The following is a 17629-nucleotide window of genomic DNA, read 5'->3' as shown; positions in this document are numbered from 1 at the left end:
TTTCCTCAAAAAAAAAAAAAAAAGTTTGAATGATACATCATGCTTTTGTACAATACAGTGATGGTCAATGGTCACTTCCTATGTCATCATGCTTACACTGGAAATATTAACCAGCTTTGTCCACATGCATGTATAGGCACGTGTTTGTGTTAATGAACTCTGTAAGCGACACACCAATGGGTTGTTTTAACTGCCGTGACCTTTGGTATCAAGATTACATCAGCCTGAGCACATACACATATATTCTCATGGTCCAGTTATTAATTCAAGCTCACTCTTGGTGTTTGTACTTTCTCTAATTGGCCTGGGGTCCCCTCAGGATGAGCACTTATTGAGTCATTTGGAGTCCCTATACCAGTAGACCACCCAGGGTTAATTACTGCAAATGACCTTTGACACTGTGCCTCTGTGTTGGACATCACACCCTTTTTTTCTCTCTGTTGTATCTCTTCCTCATTCAGTAATTATAAATGCTGTATTTAGACATTTTCTTTTTTATTATTATTATTTAAACAAAGTTGTAATCTGTTCTGTAGTCCACTGCAATCTTTAAATTCGGGGATTTCTTTCTTTCTGTCAAAAATTGATAATGTTAGCTTTTTTGTTCTGCATCTGTACTTTGACCTGCGTGCTAAACTTAGCATCCTAAAAATGTTGGCATTAGCACTAAATTACTAATCGCTCATTAGCGCTTAACAACAAATAAAGCTGAGGTCAGTAGGATAGTAATCAGATTAATGAATGACACTTCATCCGATATTTGCTAACAAATTTCTGCTAAAAGACCAAAATGTCTGTTTTATCCTGAAAAAAGAAAGACGAAGGGATCGCTTAACTCAAGGGTGGGCAATTAATTTTCCCAGGGGGCCACATAAGAAACTGTGACTGTTGTTGTTGTTGGCCCCCACTAATAACATGCTCAGTATTCATTTTTTTTTTATCTCTTCACACACACTGGTGGGGCCCTCCACAACAGTCCCAGTTTCTCATGTGGCCCCTTGGGAAAATTATTGCCCACTCATGCATTAAATGATGCTTAACACCTTGGGGATCACAGATGTCTGTGCAAAGGTTTCTGGCAATCCCTTTAATAACTTTTTTTTTAGGTCTAAACCAATATGGTGAATCAGATTGGATACTGTGTTTGCCTATCCGGAGCCCAAGTGGTAGCATGGCTATTAATGTTTAACTAAAAATTTTAAAGACGCTGTCAGCTTTTTGGACATTGCCTTATTTGTAGTCAAAGACAATGTAAAAGATGTATGTGGCTTCCAGGTCTAAAAAGTGAAACCAATGAAGTGCTTTAAACCTGCAGTCTTAGTGTGCCACCAGGGGCAGTAGGTGTGGTTGCCAAAGACTTCCAGTCCTACAGAACTCTGTGGGAAAGCGACTCTCTGATTTGACCTTTGTAAACACTTTCCTGATGGGTTTATAGACTAAGAGCTCATTTCAGGTTATACTGAATTAAAGAAAGGCTTATGTGTGTTCATCAACTAACAGCTAGTTTCAGACTCAGACCCACCCCTTTACTGTCACATCTAGTTTCAAAACATCAAGGTGATGGTGGTGAAAACGCTCACCTGGAGATTTCAAACCAGGATTTCACAAACCATTAAGTTAAATTAACGTAGTGAAATCCATCATTCATACAGTCTATGTTTGCAATAAGTAAAATATACTTAACATCTATCTTTCTGTTGGCTACTGACCTTAGATTGAGCTCTGATTACAGCTTTCTAAATGAGCACCAGGCTTTTAAAACTTAACTTTCTGTTTATGTTATAAAGCAGGCAGGATGTTGATGTACAGTACAATCTAAACTGCAACTGTACTGTTGCACATAGCACAGCCTACCATCAGGGCTCTTAAAGATTTCTGGCATCTTTTTACGTTACATCAGACTCTCTATGTGATAATATGATATGGACGCATCTCATGAAAGTCCTTATGAATCCGTACAGTTCCTAGAAGCTCCGTGTTGAGTTGCTGCACATTATAGTTTGGAGTTATGAGCCATTTGGAGATTTATGCATGATAATAGCTCCACTTTTCTCTTCGTTTGGGGCAGAACAGCTGCGAAGGAAGTTTAGGACAGATGCATTATCCAACCATCTTTTATTGGTCAAAGACATGAGACTTATCATGCTGTGTTTTAGTGACTCATGAGTGCTGGAGCAATACTCCCATTGCTGATGACCGCACCAAGCTAAAGTCCAGCTGATAGACGTGATTTATATTTAATGTTTCCTGTTTAAGTGCCGTGAAAACCATAATGGTGGATTTGTTTAGTTTATAGGAAAACATAACAAATCCTTAATGGTACACTTACCATTCTGTGATGTACTATTTGTCCACGCTTCAAGCAGCCAAAATGACAATATGAAAGTTATTTTACATAGGCGAATTTTTACATTTCCAGAGCAGCTGCCATTATTAAAAAGTTTGAAAAGTGAGATCAAAGTGAAAGCTGTGAATGGCTCGTGCAAAAGGAGGAAACTAGTAAGACTCTTGCAATTAGTGTTATAGCTATTTAGCTATCTAGTGACATCATTTGGTTTGGTCCAGAAATACATCTGAATTCCATGTGTTTGGTAATGAGTACAAGGTCTTCAAGACATCCTTATTTTACTAGGCACGGATGTGAATCACTTTTTATTGTAATGTTCAGTGCTTCACCATTCAGAAACTGCAAAATGGCCTGTGGACAAGGCTAACCCAGTGTTGAGAAAACACTAAAGATCAAAGACACCACCCATTGACATTAAGTGCCCCAGCTTCCAGGTGGTGAAGGTACAGCAGAGTATAAGCTGGTATGGATGTGCAGTGGTTTTTATTTCGGGTTAGAGTGGGGACAGAGGCTAACCGACTGACAGTTAACAAATGGTCTCCCAGCTTTTATAGATCTGAGGAAAGGAAACCAGAATGGTAGTCAACTTCCTCTAGCTGCCACACACACACACACACACACACACACACACACATGCCAATAAAAAGCAAAGAGGAGGGGACCAACTGTGACCACTTTTACAAGAAAACTTCATCAGGCAGCCTAAAGCAAAGAGGGTTTCCTTTAGGAGTGCATGCTCTTTTTTTACTTCTTGACACAAACTTATGATTGGTGTTATCAAATCAAACATTAATGATAGACAATGACCATTAAGGCTTCGGGCAGGGCTACTGGTGGAATGGGTCTTTAAGAATTCATTTCCCCCAAAAAGTGAGTGGTAAATAAAATAAACTAAAATAAAAAAATAATTTATGTCACCCGCTTTGATGAGATGCCGATGCATGAGTTTGGCAAGCAACCAAAGCATGGTTACCAGTAAGCTTAACTAGAAACCACCCAAACAGCACATATCTCCACACGGCCACTTCATTCTCTCAATTCATTATCTTAATGTTAGAAAATGTCCATCTGGAACCAGATCAGCACCAAATTGGCCACTGCAGTAGACATTAATTTAAAAAATACTTGGATGGGGCTTTGTGCATGAACGAATTCTGATTATGTTTGTTGCTGAGATTATTATACTACTATTATGTAGAGGCTCCCAAAGCCCCTTTTAGCCCCCTTTGAGATGCACTCTTTTCCTTTAATCTGACAACATCTGAAGGCATCAGTTTCATGTCTGCCCGCTTTTGTCAGTTTTGCTATTAACATTTACCTCTCACTTTTATCACTGCTCAAGTCTGCGTGCATAGTCTGACCTTAATGAATAGGCACAAACAATAAAGGACTGTTTGTCATTGTCTGCATCCTGCATTGCTCAGCTTACTAAAAGACATGTATTGGAAACGCCTTCAAAAGCAACAACATCAGAAAAAAAAACAGACTTTTGTGACTCACCCATCTGTCAGGCTCTGTCTCTCGCAGTTATATGCTTCTGAAACTAATGTCACGGAAGCCGCCTCTTTGGCGTCAACAAATATCAAATAGTTGTTAAAACCAGCTTTTTTTCTTTTCTTTTTTTTGCATACTAGACAAAATCTGAATATGTGTCTTCATTTCAACACCAGACCTCTCTCCAAAATCACCAAACACCTTTTTTTCTTCATGTTGAGGTTTGTCTCACTCAAATGGAGGCACAGTCTCACCAGTAAAGAAAAAGAAAAACAGTAAAATCATTTGTGAACATTTCCAAAGCGAGAAAGTTGTGTGCATTTCTGCATAGCAACTTTATTAAATAATCCCAAACACAGAGACAGATCATCTTCTAACAGTAGATGATACTGTGGTTGTCGTTTTGGTGTCCGCATCTTATTCCATGCTGAAGTTTACCAGTTGTCTAATTGGTTTGCTAAAGCGTGCATGGATAGCTAGATATAAGGTGATTCCTCTCTAATTATCTAAGTGTGTCAAAGTGTAGCAACAATGTGAAGAAAACTTCTCACTCCATGCATAATGTCGGTTGATGTGCAGTCAGTTCTTGAGGGATGGATGAGTACTGTGACTTGTACTATCAAACTTCCGGGTATGCCTCAATAAACTTATAAAGAACACGAAGATTAAAGTGACTGGTGTCTGAGAACTGCATTACATTGGTAAACATCAGCATTAATCGTTTAAACTTGATTACAACTGCATAATGAAGCACTATGCCAGCCACGGCTAGTGCAAAATCTGCAACCAATTAGAGAAAATCACTAGTAACTATTAGTAATCAAGATCTATTTACAGTACTTGCATGTTCTGCAGCTTTTGACCATATCGCAGTAGATGACTGTGTGACATGGTTAACTGGCACCGAATAAAATCTCATTTTGTCTCGTGACAATAAGCAAACGTGCAGCAGCTTGCTACCCTCCCCTTGCATGCCCACATTAGTGGTTTTCTTCAGTCTTTGCTACATGAATGCACGATAAGATTAAGAGATAATCATGTTTAACTGTGATTCAGATGGAAGCAAATTACGATTACCAAGAACAACCTGAAGTATTACATCCAGCAAGGTAGAAACAATTAAAACGCATACAACTTTAGGCCCAGAATAACAGCGTACGCAGTATCCATCACTTTTGGTTCTTTTGCCATCTCTTAAATAACCAGCCAAAACTGAACTTGTTACAAAACACAAAGAAGAAACAGCATGAAATCAGGGAGCCCTCCAGAACCCATACTGGACATCAAACAGTGTTCTCAGGGTTCAAACAATTTTCCTCTTCAGCGATCACATATCTATTCACTTCTGTTCCAGCCCATTATTCAAGCAAGCTGTTTAACCCGCGCCCATGACCATGGGTCAGACGTTCAATTAAACTAGTAAATCTGAGGGAATCAAGCTGGAATATATCCTGCTTCCAAGATGAACCCGATTCAAGTTGACCGGCTCAGGCTGTGGTCACAGCAGTGCACCCATTCACTCGTTTGCTGGGTTTGGTTCACTTGGCTGTAAACGGACACCATTAGCCAGTAGGGTCGTTAAGCCACTTTAGGCCAATTAACTTTCCTTGACACGCAACACACTCAGCTGGAAAGCTCGTGTTTAGGTTTTAACAAAGACAAAAGAAGTGGGAGACTGTGAGGGGCACGAAAATGTGGAAAGCTGTTGTTTTTTTTAATTTAATGCTTACGTCTCTTCATCTTTCAAATAACAAAACCATCCATTATTGTGTTATGCTGGCTGCAAATTAAAGACTGACGCTTCTCAGTGAAGAAGTTACCGCGTTTAATAGTGTGGTGCAGATGAAAAAGAGGGAGTGAAAGGAAGGAAATGAGAAGGAGCGGAGAGGTAGAAAGGTCAGGTAAGGAGAGACCGAAAAGTTAGAACTGAGGAGGAAAGGAAAGGATGTGAGGCAGTGAAGCAGAACTTTGGTGTTGATTTCTATCTGTATCCCACGGTAATTTACAGTATTTTTAGTCTTACTGGAGGATTTTTGAGCATCCTGAAATGCTTTAATGACTACACGAACACTATGCTCATTCAATATCTACAAGACATAAAAGGGAAACAGAAAAGCACTTGCTACAATATACTGTAACATCTGTAATCAGCAAAACGAAATGATGACAGAGATAGACAGGAGAAAAAACGCTAAAAAATGTTGCGGTTTCCAAATAACAGAGAAGAGAGGAAGAGAGAGAGAGTGAAAAGGGGAAACCCTTAAATGACTAAGTGAAAAATATTTATTCAAAAACAAGCAAAAACAGAGAAAAATGCTGAGAAGATGTAGTGCTCTTTAGGAGATTATAGCCTTAGTCCCCAGCCCTGCAATAAAACCTTCATATAAACTATTGAGCCGTGTATTTACCAAATACAACCACAGTGCTGTTTAGAGCCCTGTCTGAATTCTGCTACAGGGTACATGTTAAGTTCCTACCAGACAAGCAAGAGAGAGGTTCTCTGACACGTTGTATACAACCAAATGAAAGGGAAAACGGGCAGCACATTGCAACAGATTACATAATGTTGGTCTTGTATACTTTGATTACAGACCAAGAGGCCAAGTGCATCATGCATATATAAACGAGGTAGATACACAGTGAAACCGAGGGAAGTTTCACATATATGCACACACAAATGCGTCGACTGAAGGGAGGAAACAAAGAATCAGCAACAAGGTGGATGGTTACAGAGTAGACGAGATCGGTTTCTATGCTTTGACATGCAACTGTGTTTTGTCAGGCCTATCCATATGGCTGCACTGATTATGCCACAAAGAGAGCATTGTTTCTGTGTGGAGCCTGATTTCCTACTCCAGCTAGGAAACGCAGTTAGTTTGAGTTGCACTGAATCCCATTGAGGTTTCTGACCTATCTGCATGTAAAATACATTTAAGCATATGTCCTGCTAAAGGTGTTTTATTTAGTAACTTGTTGTTATATCTGTGCTTTCTTATTCCGGTCCTTCGCTGTGTCCCATACTACACACTGAACAAACCATTCTTGTGTTCTTCGGGTTTTCCACTTACCACTCGTCTTATATTTGCTGTGGCAGCAGATTACACTACATTCTGCTCTCATGCACTTCCCGAGCCAACAAACAGTCACTGACAGTCACTCACTGAACGCACCAATTTGTCAAGTGTGTGATGGTGAGAAGCGGGGATACTGTGGCTTCTTTTTCTAGTTGCATTTCATGTGTAGTTAACAGCAATACTTTACCTTAACATGACCCTCACTGTCACATGTACAAGACAACAAAAATAGTGAATATGACCACTTTCCAGCAGAATTACACAGCCTCTGACTCAGACTGCAGCAGTCATGCTCAATGTGACATTTACTCATATTACTGGTCAGCATATTCTCAAACTTGTGATTGCAGCCTAGTTAATAACTGTGCGTATAAGCACTATAGACCCTTGTCTGCAAGACATATTAGGGAAAAAAGGCAAGATGAACTGAAAACAGAGTCGTAAAACAAAGCTAAAAAGCTACAGTAGCATGGTTAGGATTTTGGAGGACTGCACAGGAGTGCGTCTGCGGCATAAGTTATGATCCCAAAAATGTGTTTCGTCTGCATTCACATTTCCATCAGTCAGTGAGCAGACAGGTAGTTTCATCCACCCTGGAAACCATCCCTGCTGTCTTAGGGCGAAACCACCCCAGACATGTGCTCATGAAATCCTCCAAAATTCTAAATTTATGGTTCGGTGTAGCGTGTTCACATTCTTCACCAGTCCAGGGACTGCCCATCTACCTGCCACATGGAGGCAGTGCACAAAGTATGTGCTACAACCAGTCTGTGGGCCACTCTTGCATCTGCTGTTATTGGTCCATCAGCTAGCCGCGGAGAAGAGCAAAGTTATAACACACAAAGCTGAATGTAACCGAATGTTAAAAACAATGTAGCAAAAGTACCTAGCACGGTCAGTGTACACTCTATTGTTTGATCTTTTATCGCTTTTTCACAGTTCTCCTGTTCCCAGTGAGCTCCTCGGTCAATCCCTTCCATATTCCCACGTGTTTCTCAACCAATCAGCATTCGTGAGACGCTTATGTCATTGGCCTTCCAGTGATGCACAGTCAGTCAGGCTCTATCTGGCCTGCACAAGAGCATGTCTGAGGTGGGTGAACCCCCTGTCCAAACAGAAACGTGTACATAGATGGACACATTTGCGGGACTATAGATTACCCATAAGTGTACATTACTGGAAGCAGAAGACATATGCGTCTGCCGGAACAGGAATAGTAAAGGAAAGGAGAGGGAGCAACAATAGAGTTCAACAAGAGAGTTTAGACTGACTGGTTCTCATTGTGCTGATTTGGGCCCGAAGTGCCACTTAGCCAAATGATGACAAGTAAAGAGACAGTTTGTTGCTCACACCTTAAAATAAATAAGTGGATGTAAGTTTCTTGGAGCCACTCTTTCATTGTGTGCTCCCTTGTTTTGTTTTTTTTGCTTTCTAAAAAAAATTTCTATCATTTTTCTCATTATTGTCTCCACTGTCTTCATCTTTTGCCCATCATCTTCTCTTGTTTCCCTGCGTTCTGCGTCTCTCTTTCTGCTTACCTATCCCTGTGATTTCAGCTAATTTGCTTTGCCTCTGCTATCTCTCCCTCTGCTCCCACCCCACCCCCCAACCCCTCCCCTTCGGATACTCAAAGCCATATGGCCTAATTGTAACCATCTGTGTGTTTGATGATTACAGTGGTAGCTCTGTCAGACTCTGAGAAACGCAAGTATAGCGCATAGAGGTGGCACCTACACATGCACGTGTGTGCAGACAAACACACACATACAGACACACACACACAGCTGTGCCATTGATGACTCCAGAGAAGAAGGGGGAAAAAAACACATAGAGAGGAAGCAATTTCAAAGTGTCTCCTCCCAATTCATGTCACTGTGGTAAATATTTTCATATCATGGTTTTGTGAAGTGACAGTGCTCCAAACCGCAAGGATAAGCATTTCACAGAAATGGAAATGGGGGTGACAAATCATTGGATAAATGGTCCTCTTCCTCTTTTTTTGTATGCCCTGGGAAAATATAATAGTGCCAGGCTTTGTGCATTGTGCTGCTGATTTTCTCAATTATAAAGAATGCTGTTTTGTCCTCCAAAACAAAAGAATTACATGGATTTGAAATTAAAGAAAGCTGGGGGAGAGAAGGAAGAGAGGCGGGAGCAGAGGGCATGAGAGAAGAGGAAGAGCAGTGATCTGGTTTCCTGCTTGTCAAGAGGAGAAGAGTAAGGGTTTGGGCTTTTTTCCTCATCAAGTTAGTAGAAGCAGATGGGAATCTTCAAAAACACATTTGTGAAAAGCCTTTGTATATTCTCACTTATAATCACTTATTTGAAATCCAAAGAAATCTGAGACTCTTTGTTCTTGTGAAGGATGCACAGTAGAAAGAAGGATCCAGGTTTCTTGTATTTTCTTTCTGCTGCAATTTGAAAGTAAATCCACTTAAGTTTATTACTGTGGTATAAATACCCTCTCCTCCAAAGCACATTGTTATAATTACATTAAGTAGTTCCTTTAAAAAATCAAAAATGTTTGATAAATATTTTGACCTACAAAGGCCAAGTTATAGGTTGCATGTGCAGTCCACTCTGGGCCACTCCAGTGGCACTCCAGCACAACCATTAGAAAGTTGGGTTTTCTTACAGCGCTGTGCTGCTTTGGAGTGTGATCTCAAGTCGAGGGAAATGAGCAAAATTGAAGTAGTCGTTACAGTTTTGCTGTCAATAAGAATTCAATTCAATTCTTTGGTGGTCCTCCTTGGGTCCTCGTACTCTGGGCCCTTTGGATGTCTGGGACCTGGATCTCCTCCATACCTGCTTCATGCCCTGGGGGACGGAGCTATGGCTCCCCACACTCCCTAGCAGATCGTTACATGGAGAAACCTTTTGAATACAAGCGTGCTGCTCCACACAGGTGTGCACACAGGTGTACTTATTATGTTGCTCTTTTTTGTTTGTTTTCTCTTCTGTTTTTTTTTTCTTCTCTTGACAGGTGATCCAGGTGTTTCTTTTTTCTTTTTTGTTTGTTTCTTTGTTTTCTTTTTTTTTCTCTTCCCTCCTTTCTCACTCTCTTCCCCCCTCTATTTTGTCTTTCCCTCCCTCTCTTTCTTTCATTCTTTCTTTCTCCCTGTCCTATCCCCCAGTCATGTCTGTCCCGTCTGTAACAACTGAAAATAAAATAAAATAAATACATAATTATAATAAAGGTTAATCAAATGGACCAATATGGCAAGGCCATGATGATCCACTTGGTAAAGTAAATCCGCTAGGGATCTTTTTTGGCCTTCAGACAACAATTCTGATGGCTAAAGATCCAAACGGGACAGGCAAAAAACCTCCGGCAGACCCAGGCTCAGGGAGGGGCAGCTATCTGCCGGGACCATTTAGGGGTGAGGGGAGGAAGACAGGACAAAGACACGCTGTGGAAAAGAGCCAGAGATTAATAATAACTACGAACACACGAAAGGAGTAAGGAAAACACTTGTGGAGGAAGACAACTTCCAAAAGACCTGTAGCTAAGAGCATATTAATGGCTCTGCTTATAAGCTATGACTAAAACTGAATGCAGTATGCACAATTTTCTCCAATAAGGAATCTAAATTCTTTCAGCTCGTTAGTGAAAATTGGTGTAAGAAACATGAAAGACAGGAAATATTAGTCGCTCTCCCGCCAGGCAGTGAGCCCTCTGCTACTGCCAGTTTGGTCCGCTCACCAATTTATAAGCGTTTAGAGTTCTCCAGTTAAGAACGATGCAGCCACTCTTACAAATACAGACACACAGATGCTAAGGTGGTAAGCAGATGTGCATGAGCTGGTAATTATGGACCATGATTAGCATGTGAACAAGCACTTGGCGTGGATGCAGCGGATTCTAGTTTATGAAAATGCTTTCAGTTGAATATGTTGCATCATTAAGATGACAGAAAGTGAAGCTCTTTACAAGAAAGAACTAGATCTTGGCAGAAGGCTAAACAAAGGGATCCACAGATTCTCCGGAGACTGAGACAGGACCATCTGATACTACAGTCGAGGTTACATTCCCACATAAAACAAGCTTACACAATCTAAGACATCTACAGTTTTGTTTAGTTTTTTTTTTAAATATCAAATTCAAATTATTGATGTTAATGTTAATAAAATAAGCTATGCATGAGGCCTGATCCCTCTAAAACTAGCCCTCAGTATTGCTGTGTATTTCTGTGTATTTATTCAATCTACGGACACCATAAACAAAATTGACCTCCTGATCCTTCTGAATTAACTAAGCACTTCTCTCCTGACACCGACAGAGGATTTATGCATAGCTCTTATTCCAAAAATGTTATCTGTTCCACTTTTTAGCTGCTCAACTCTGCATCCTGTTTCTCATTTCTCCTTGTCTAGCTCTTGAGATATTTTACCAAGCTGCTTTGCCAGAACACGCTGTGGGAGCGCAGCTGTAAGAACATGTTCTCTTTAGCCACCCGGCCTTCCCTTCTTTTTCCTTGTATCTTTCTGCCATTCCTTCTCATCTCCCTCTCCCTCTTCATAGTATCCTCACTCTTCATTTACTGTATCATGGTTGTATCAGGAGATGTGTCATGTTGTGAACCTTAATGTGGGAAGAGCTTTGACAGGATTTATAAACTCCCAGTGGATCAGCTGTCTGTGAATGTATTGTTACCAAAGCAGCTTCTTGATAATATTCCAGCTGTCTAATGTTTGAATGGGCCAAAACTTCTCACAGGGGAAGAACATGCACAACTTGGAGACAACATATAAACACTTTCACACGCATTCACAACTACATCCTCCACAGAGCTCATTACAAATGAAGGCTCTCCAGTCTCACCTTCTGAGACTTTCAAACAAGTCAGCATGCTTTTGAATGTTTTCTCTCATATGTATGTACACTGTTGTGGTGGTGCTCATACTCCAGCCTAATTGAAATAATGGGGTCAGTGTCTGTGCAAGTCCCTAAGAGCCAAAAGCTCCTCTAAACACTTTAAGATTTTCTTTTTCCCTTTTCTTGGCTTTGTATGATGTCACTGTGAGCCAGTATCCCAAGCACACAGCTCAAGCTGTGATCATAGAAGAGCCACCCAGCTGCTGTTTATACCTTGTGTTTATAAGAGACAGCCAATCAGAAGAAGGTTTGCTTAAAGGGAGGAGCAAGCTTGTTTCAGACAGCTGATGAACTCTGGGGCAGCACCGCAGTCTAAGATAAGATAAATAAGAGTTATTTTAAGCTGTGGATCATGTAAAGCTTCTCTTGTAGTCAAGAATAAAAAGAAGTTGAGAAAGAACTTAGCATAACAGGTCCAAACGCCAAACGTATATTATTTCTAGAACCCAAAAGAACCCAAGCACTTATTAGCACTAGGAAATTAATAATAATAATAAAGATAAAAACATTAGTGAGGTTTAGTGAGGTGGCACTGGTGATGGTGTTGTGAATGGATCGCATATTTGAGGGGATAAAAGAGTGGGAAAACTGAGACTTACCAAATGTGTTAGAAGTGGTCAAAATTGTATGTGTCCTGGCATGAGGATGGTAAAATGGGATGCCATATGACAATCTGCAGCCTTCTATATATTACGTTTCACTTAGCCTGGAGTTAAACTCGGAGAAATTAACCATTTTTAAACTTAATTGTCGTTTCAGCACAGTTTTTCCAACATGCTAAGCTGGAGAATCCACCAAAGCAAGTTCAATCTGTGTCAATTTTAAGGTCTTAAGACCTTTTTGATATAGATTTTTAATGCTTGATAGGTGTCTGGGCCTGAACACATCATGTTGTCACTCCATGCACTAGCCCTAGGCTGTGTAGGAGGAAGCTACCAATAGCTGGTCCGGAAACATTTGTGTTTGTGTAGCAAAGTCTGAAGACTGACGACGCTTTTACATGCTACTGTTCTGATTATGTGTTCTTTTTACTAAGCCTGTTTAGATGGTTACAAAGGAAAAATACACTTGGAAAGCTCACACAGGGTAGTTTTATTATTATTTGTATTAGTCAAATGTCAAATGTATGTTGTCCAACAAACTAAAGTCCAATATACAAACACTGTTTGAAACTTAAGCATCACTCTACATATATGAATATACAGAAGAGAGATTTTCCATGTTACATAATCCCTATGAGCAAGCTTCCATGCACATACCACATACTGACACTTTCATTTCAATAAACCACCCTGTCAGAATACTATATCATTATTAAATCACCCTTCCTTGAATGCATCTCCCTCTTTCTTTCTCAGTCTTTCAACCTCTCCCAGCTCTTTTCAACTCTTGATTTCCTGCAGTGATATTAATCTTGTCAGAATCAGCCCTGCAAAGAAATAAGTTAAAAATGTTCCTCATATTTTGCTGTCTTTGAGGCAGCAAATACAGTGGCTGACTAAAATGCTAAAGACATCTTTATTCTAAAAATATAAATGAAAGTTACCTTCACTGTTTAGCTGGCAGCACCTCCACTCTTCACAGTGTGCACATCCAAACACAGCAGCCCAGTCCCAGTCAGGCGTGATGATACAGTTATTTGGCACCATCTAGTGACCATTTCTATCTATCACGATTATCTTGGGAAGAGTAATGATTTTCTGATCTGCACACAAGTCCTTATACACATCTGTTTCTGCCATTAAAAACACTGAAAGAATTAGGTTGAAAATATCTCTAACAAGTCTCTCATAATAAAGTTTGTCATACCTGATTCCCTCTCTTACAGCTGCCAGTGTTCATAAACATTAAAAAAAAAGATCTTTTGGATGAAATAATACAAAAAATATATATGCCTAAAATGTTGATTTGAAGCAGTTTGATCACTTGAAATATTTCCATGTAATTTTGTTCCCTAAGCACAGTGTTAAACATTAAATCTCATCAAATCTGGTCAAATGAAATTTACTGGACTGGTATACAGTGCCAATCATATTTTCCTTAATGATCAGTTATTTTAATAAATAAACCTCTATTTAAAATGCATTTGACTTGCACAGAGTTATAATTGTTTTGCTTGACAGGTATCATGCTGGAAGGCTTAAAATGTAACCATAAATATGCATCTCAGCTAGCATTTCACAGCAAAAAAGGAAGTCAGATATACAAATGAAAGTGTAGCAAACTCAGTGTGGTACGGTACCACAGTCAGGGACACACAGTTAACCCACACTTTTAAAGGGAACTCATCTAAAGTGTTGAACACACAAAGGTTTCTATGAAAACTTTGCCATTGGCTAAGCATGCAAGAGAACTTCATGTAATTGGGTTTTTTATTTTTTCATTTATTTTGTTACACAACACATCTTGGGAGTTAACTCTTCTTTTATGTGCATGAGCTTTCTTCTTAGCAAAGAAACAGATGTCTTCTAATTCAATTACCTATCCTTTGTGCTAAGTAATTTATCAAAAAGAGTTTAATGCCCACTCAAGCCTTTGCGAGTGTTTCAGCAGACATTATCTACACTAAAAACGAGCAAGACTTCAACCTCCTCACAGTAAGCAGCTCTTATCTCTGTATTTCTTAACAATGAGCCTAGATGGTTGTGTACAACTGAGGCTATGATGAACTTGTGGGCTTGTCCTTGTCAATTTCTGTTCTGTTCTTATTTAACTTTATAAAGAAAAATGTCTGTGATGAACTAAAACTAAAACCTTAAGACTGCGCTGCATATATTTGACCCCAAAACACTTGTTTGCTAAATGAAACATCTATATGTTTTAAACATTCAAAGATTGTGTGAAATGCCCCCAACGGAAATGTGACTGGTTGAAGATCTGACTGCACTGACTGGTTGACCTGGTCTAAAGAAGATGCTGACAGGTAGGCAAGAAAACCTCTCCCTGTCATATTTTGATAACAAGGTGCTTTAAAGTATTTCTCCAAGGGCCACATGAGATCAAGACGTATTGTGACAGGTCAACTAATTTCACCTACTTCAGCAGAAAATCCTTAATGATATCAAAGCTCAACTAAACCACTGTAGGTACGGATTAGGCAGGTGTGTGGTACTTAGCTTTAAGAAGGGTTAGGGGATCGCGGCATCATTCAAACAGTGGGGGCGTTTTGTGGGAAAGGATCTGTGCGGACAGCTTGATCACTTCATATAAACTCAAGTCTTTATTATTTTTTTTTTCGTTTTTTTTACTCATATCTAAAACCTTGATATTAACGATTGTGAACTTCCTCTGGAGGTGTCAGTATCAGCGCTGTAATCATGAATCAACGGGCAAACACGGCAGCCCTTCAGATTAAATATTTGCATTCATTTGGCCAGATGAGTTTGTAGATTATCTTTTCTGAGTGCAAATAACAAGCTGCTGATCAAGTTTTTCCTCTTCATGACTCGACTGATCAGGAAATCAGGGACTGAAAAAAATTATATTGGACACATATTGGCCTAAATGATATAATCCAATGCATTCCATTCCTGCATAAACAACAATGTATCTATTTCTCAGTGATGACTGTATCACTCTTTATATTTAGCTGGTATTTCTGACCTTAATATTTAAGATGCTTTGTGGCTGAAATCTGAATAGGAGCCATTAGCATATCAGCATACCACACCATCACGCCATCAAATAAGCAGCCACAGACAAGTAGCTCTCCTGTGACAAGTTAATTAATATGCCCAATGTGCACAGAGCTATAAGAAAACCAGATCAAGCATCACTGGATTAACCGAGACAACAAAAAAAGGGGTGCAACACACCAGTACATTTAATCTCCATGACCTTTTGCAGTTGTCTTGATTTTCTAAATTGAATTGAATTTCTAAAATGAATCTGAGTATGAATGGTTGTAGGGCAGGGCATTATGGCCAAAAATATTTATCACGATATATATTTGAAAATTTGCGATAACGATATAACTGACGATATAATTGACGGGAGACAAAATACTTCACAACTCCACAATTTTATTAGTGCAAAAAAACCCCATCAATGTATTTTCACTTAAACAAGCAGCTGTTTTTTATGTGCATTAAAGCTATATAAAAATTTAACGGTGCAAATGCAAATTCCTTGCTGACAGTTTAACCAAAAGGCATTTCCAGTGGAAATTGGCCGACATATCCTGAGCATAACCATGTATAATATCCACAAAACTTAAAAAGAGGTTATACACACACAATACGGTAATATTATGTTGAAGCACAGTACCTATCACTCCGCGAGGCTCCAGACTACAGTAGCCGTAATGCTCTGACAATCCATCAAGCAGTGCGGCTTTGTGACTTACCAAAGTCATGCTAAAACATTTTTTGACAGATTTTTGAGCGCCGTGTACCACATAAAATCGGTTCGAGGTCAGTAAGCACAACCAGAATTCATACATAAGGCACACCGGATTACAAGAGGCACTGTGGATTTTTCAGAAAATCAAAGGATTGATTTGTGCCTTATTTTCCGAAAAACCCGGTAATAACGACGGCCCACGCATGCTCTACCAAAAATTGTGCTTTGGTGTGTATCTGACGGATGAAAGCCAAATCAGTTCCACACCACTGAAATTGAACCATTTTTAACTAATTCTGGTTCATGTGTTTCATTCAACGATCCGCTTTCGCCCTTTTAATTCTCCGTTGCCGCCATGCTTTTTCCGCCATGTGGGTATGAAAACAAAGGCACTGCGCATGCGTGTTTTACCCATATTCTATCACGATATTTCATTTTCTTATCATTGCCTAACATTATACCGGTATTACCATGAACGGTATGATATGACCCAGCCCTAAATGGTTGTCTGTCGCTATGTGTTAGCCCTGCGACAGACTGGCAACCTGTCCAGGGTGTATGCTGCCTCTCATCCTATGGCAGCTGGGATTAATGAATTGATGACTGATGGATGAGATGAATTCAGTGTCCTCCTGCATTTACAGATCCCAAATCAATAAATATTTTTGTTACATTTCAAAAATCCAAGATACTTTTCTATTCAGACCAAGTCTCTTTCTTTGCACTACTTTCAAGCACTTTGCAACTTGTTTTCTAATGTCTGCCTTTCTATTGTTTTTGTATGCATTTCTCTTGTTTTGTATATATTTGTATTGTTTGCTATTTATTCCCGCTGTCTACTACTATTTATAGTTTATTGGTGTGAAGCACCCACAATTTCGTTGTACATGTACAATGACAATAAAGGCCTATTCTATTCTATTCTATTCTATTCCATTCTTCATCAATCTCTTCACAGTGTCTCCACATCAACAACAAGCTTTGCAGTGGCACAAATCCTGCTCATGTGTCTAAGCCAAACAATGAAAACTCCAGGGTCATTGCTCTGTAACCACCAAGCCTGGCCTACCTAACCTCCACTGATCTCTGATTGTCGAATATTTCTGGACACTGACTTTTGTGAATACCAGAGAGAATCAGGGCTTTATAATATTTATCCTGAATCCATCAGTATGCAGTTAGAAAACATGAATGACACATGCGTGGATAATCCAAGGTCAATATCAGTTCTAAAGTGGATCCAGTGGAGGTCACTGTTGTGTGGGAGCTGGTCTGCATGTGTCACCTCAGGGCAGAATTTACCAACACAAACTCCTCAGTATGAGCTGACCTCAGAGTAACCTTCTTGGATCCAGATGTAAGTGTGTTGCAGAGGCAGAGGTGAATACAGGATTCCCCTCTGCATAATGCAGGACAGCCTCCAGCTGAGAAGGCACTGCAGCAGCTCCACACCTCACATCACATGCACGTTGCATACAGGGAGATACTGGAGTGGGC

The sequence above is a fragment of the Oreochromis niloticus genome, linkage group LG11, assembly GCF_001858045.2.
Source record: "Oreochromis niloticus isolate F11D_XX linkage group LG11, O_niloticus_UMD_NMBU, whole genome shotgun sequence".
Classification (NCBI taxonomy): domain Eukaryota; kingdom Metazoa; phylum Chordata; class Actinopteri; order Cichliformes; family Cichlidae; genus Oreochromis; species Oreochromis niloticus.
The sequence above is the reverse complement of the archived record's forward strand: the minus strand, read 5'-3'. Positions refer to the sequence as shown.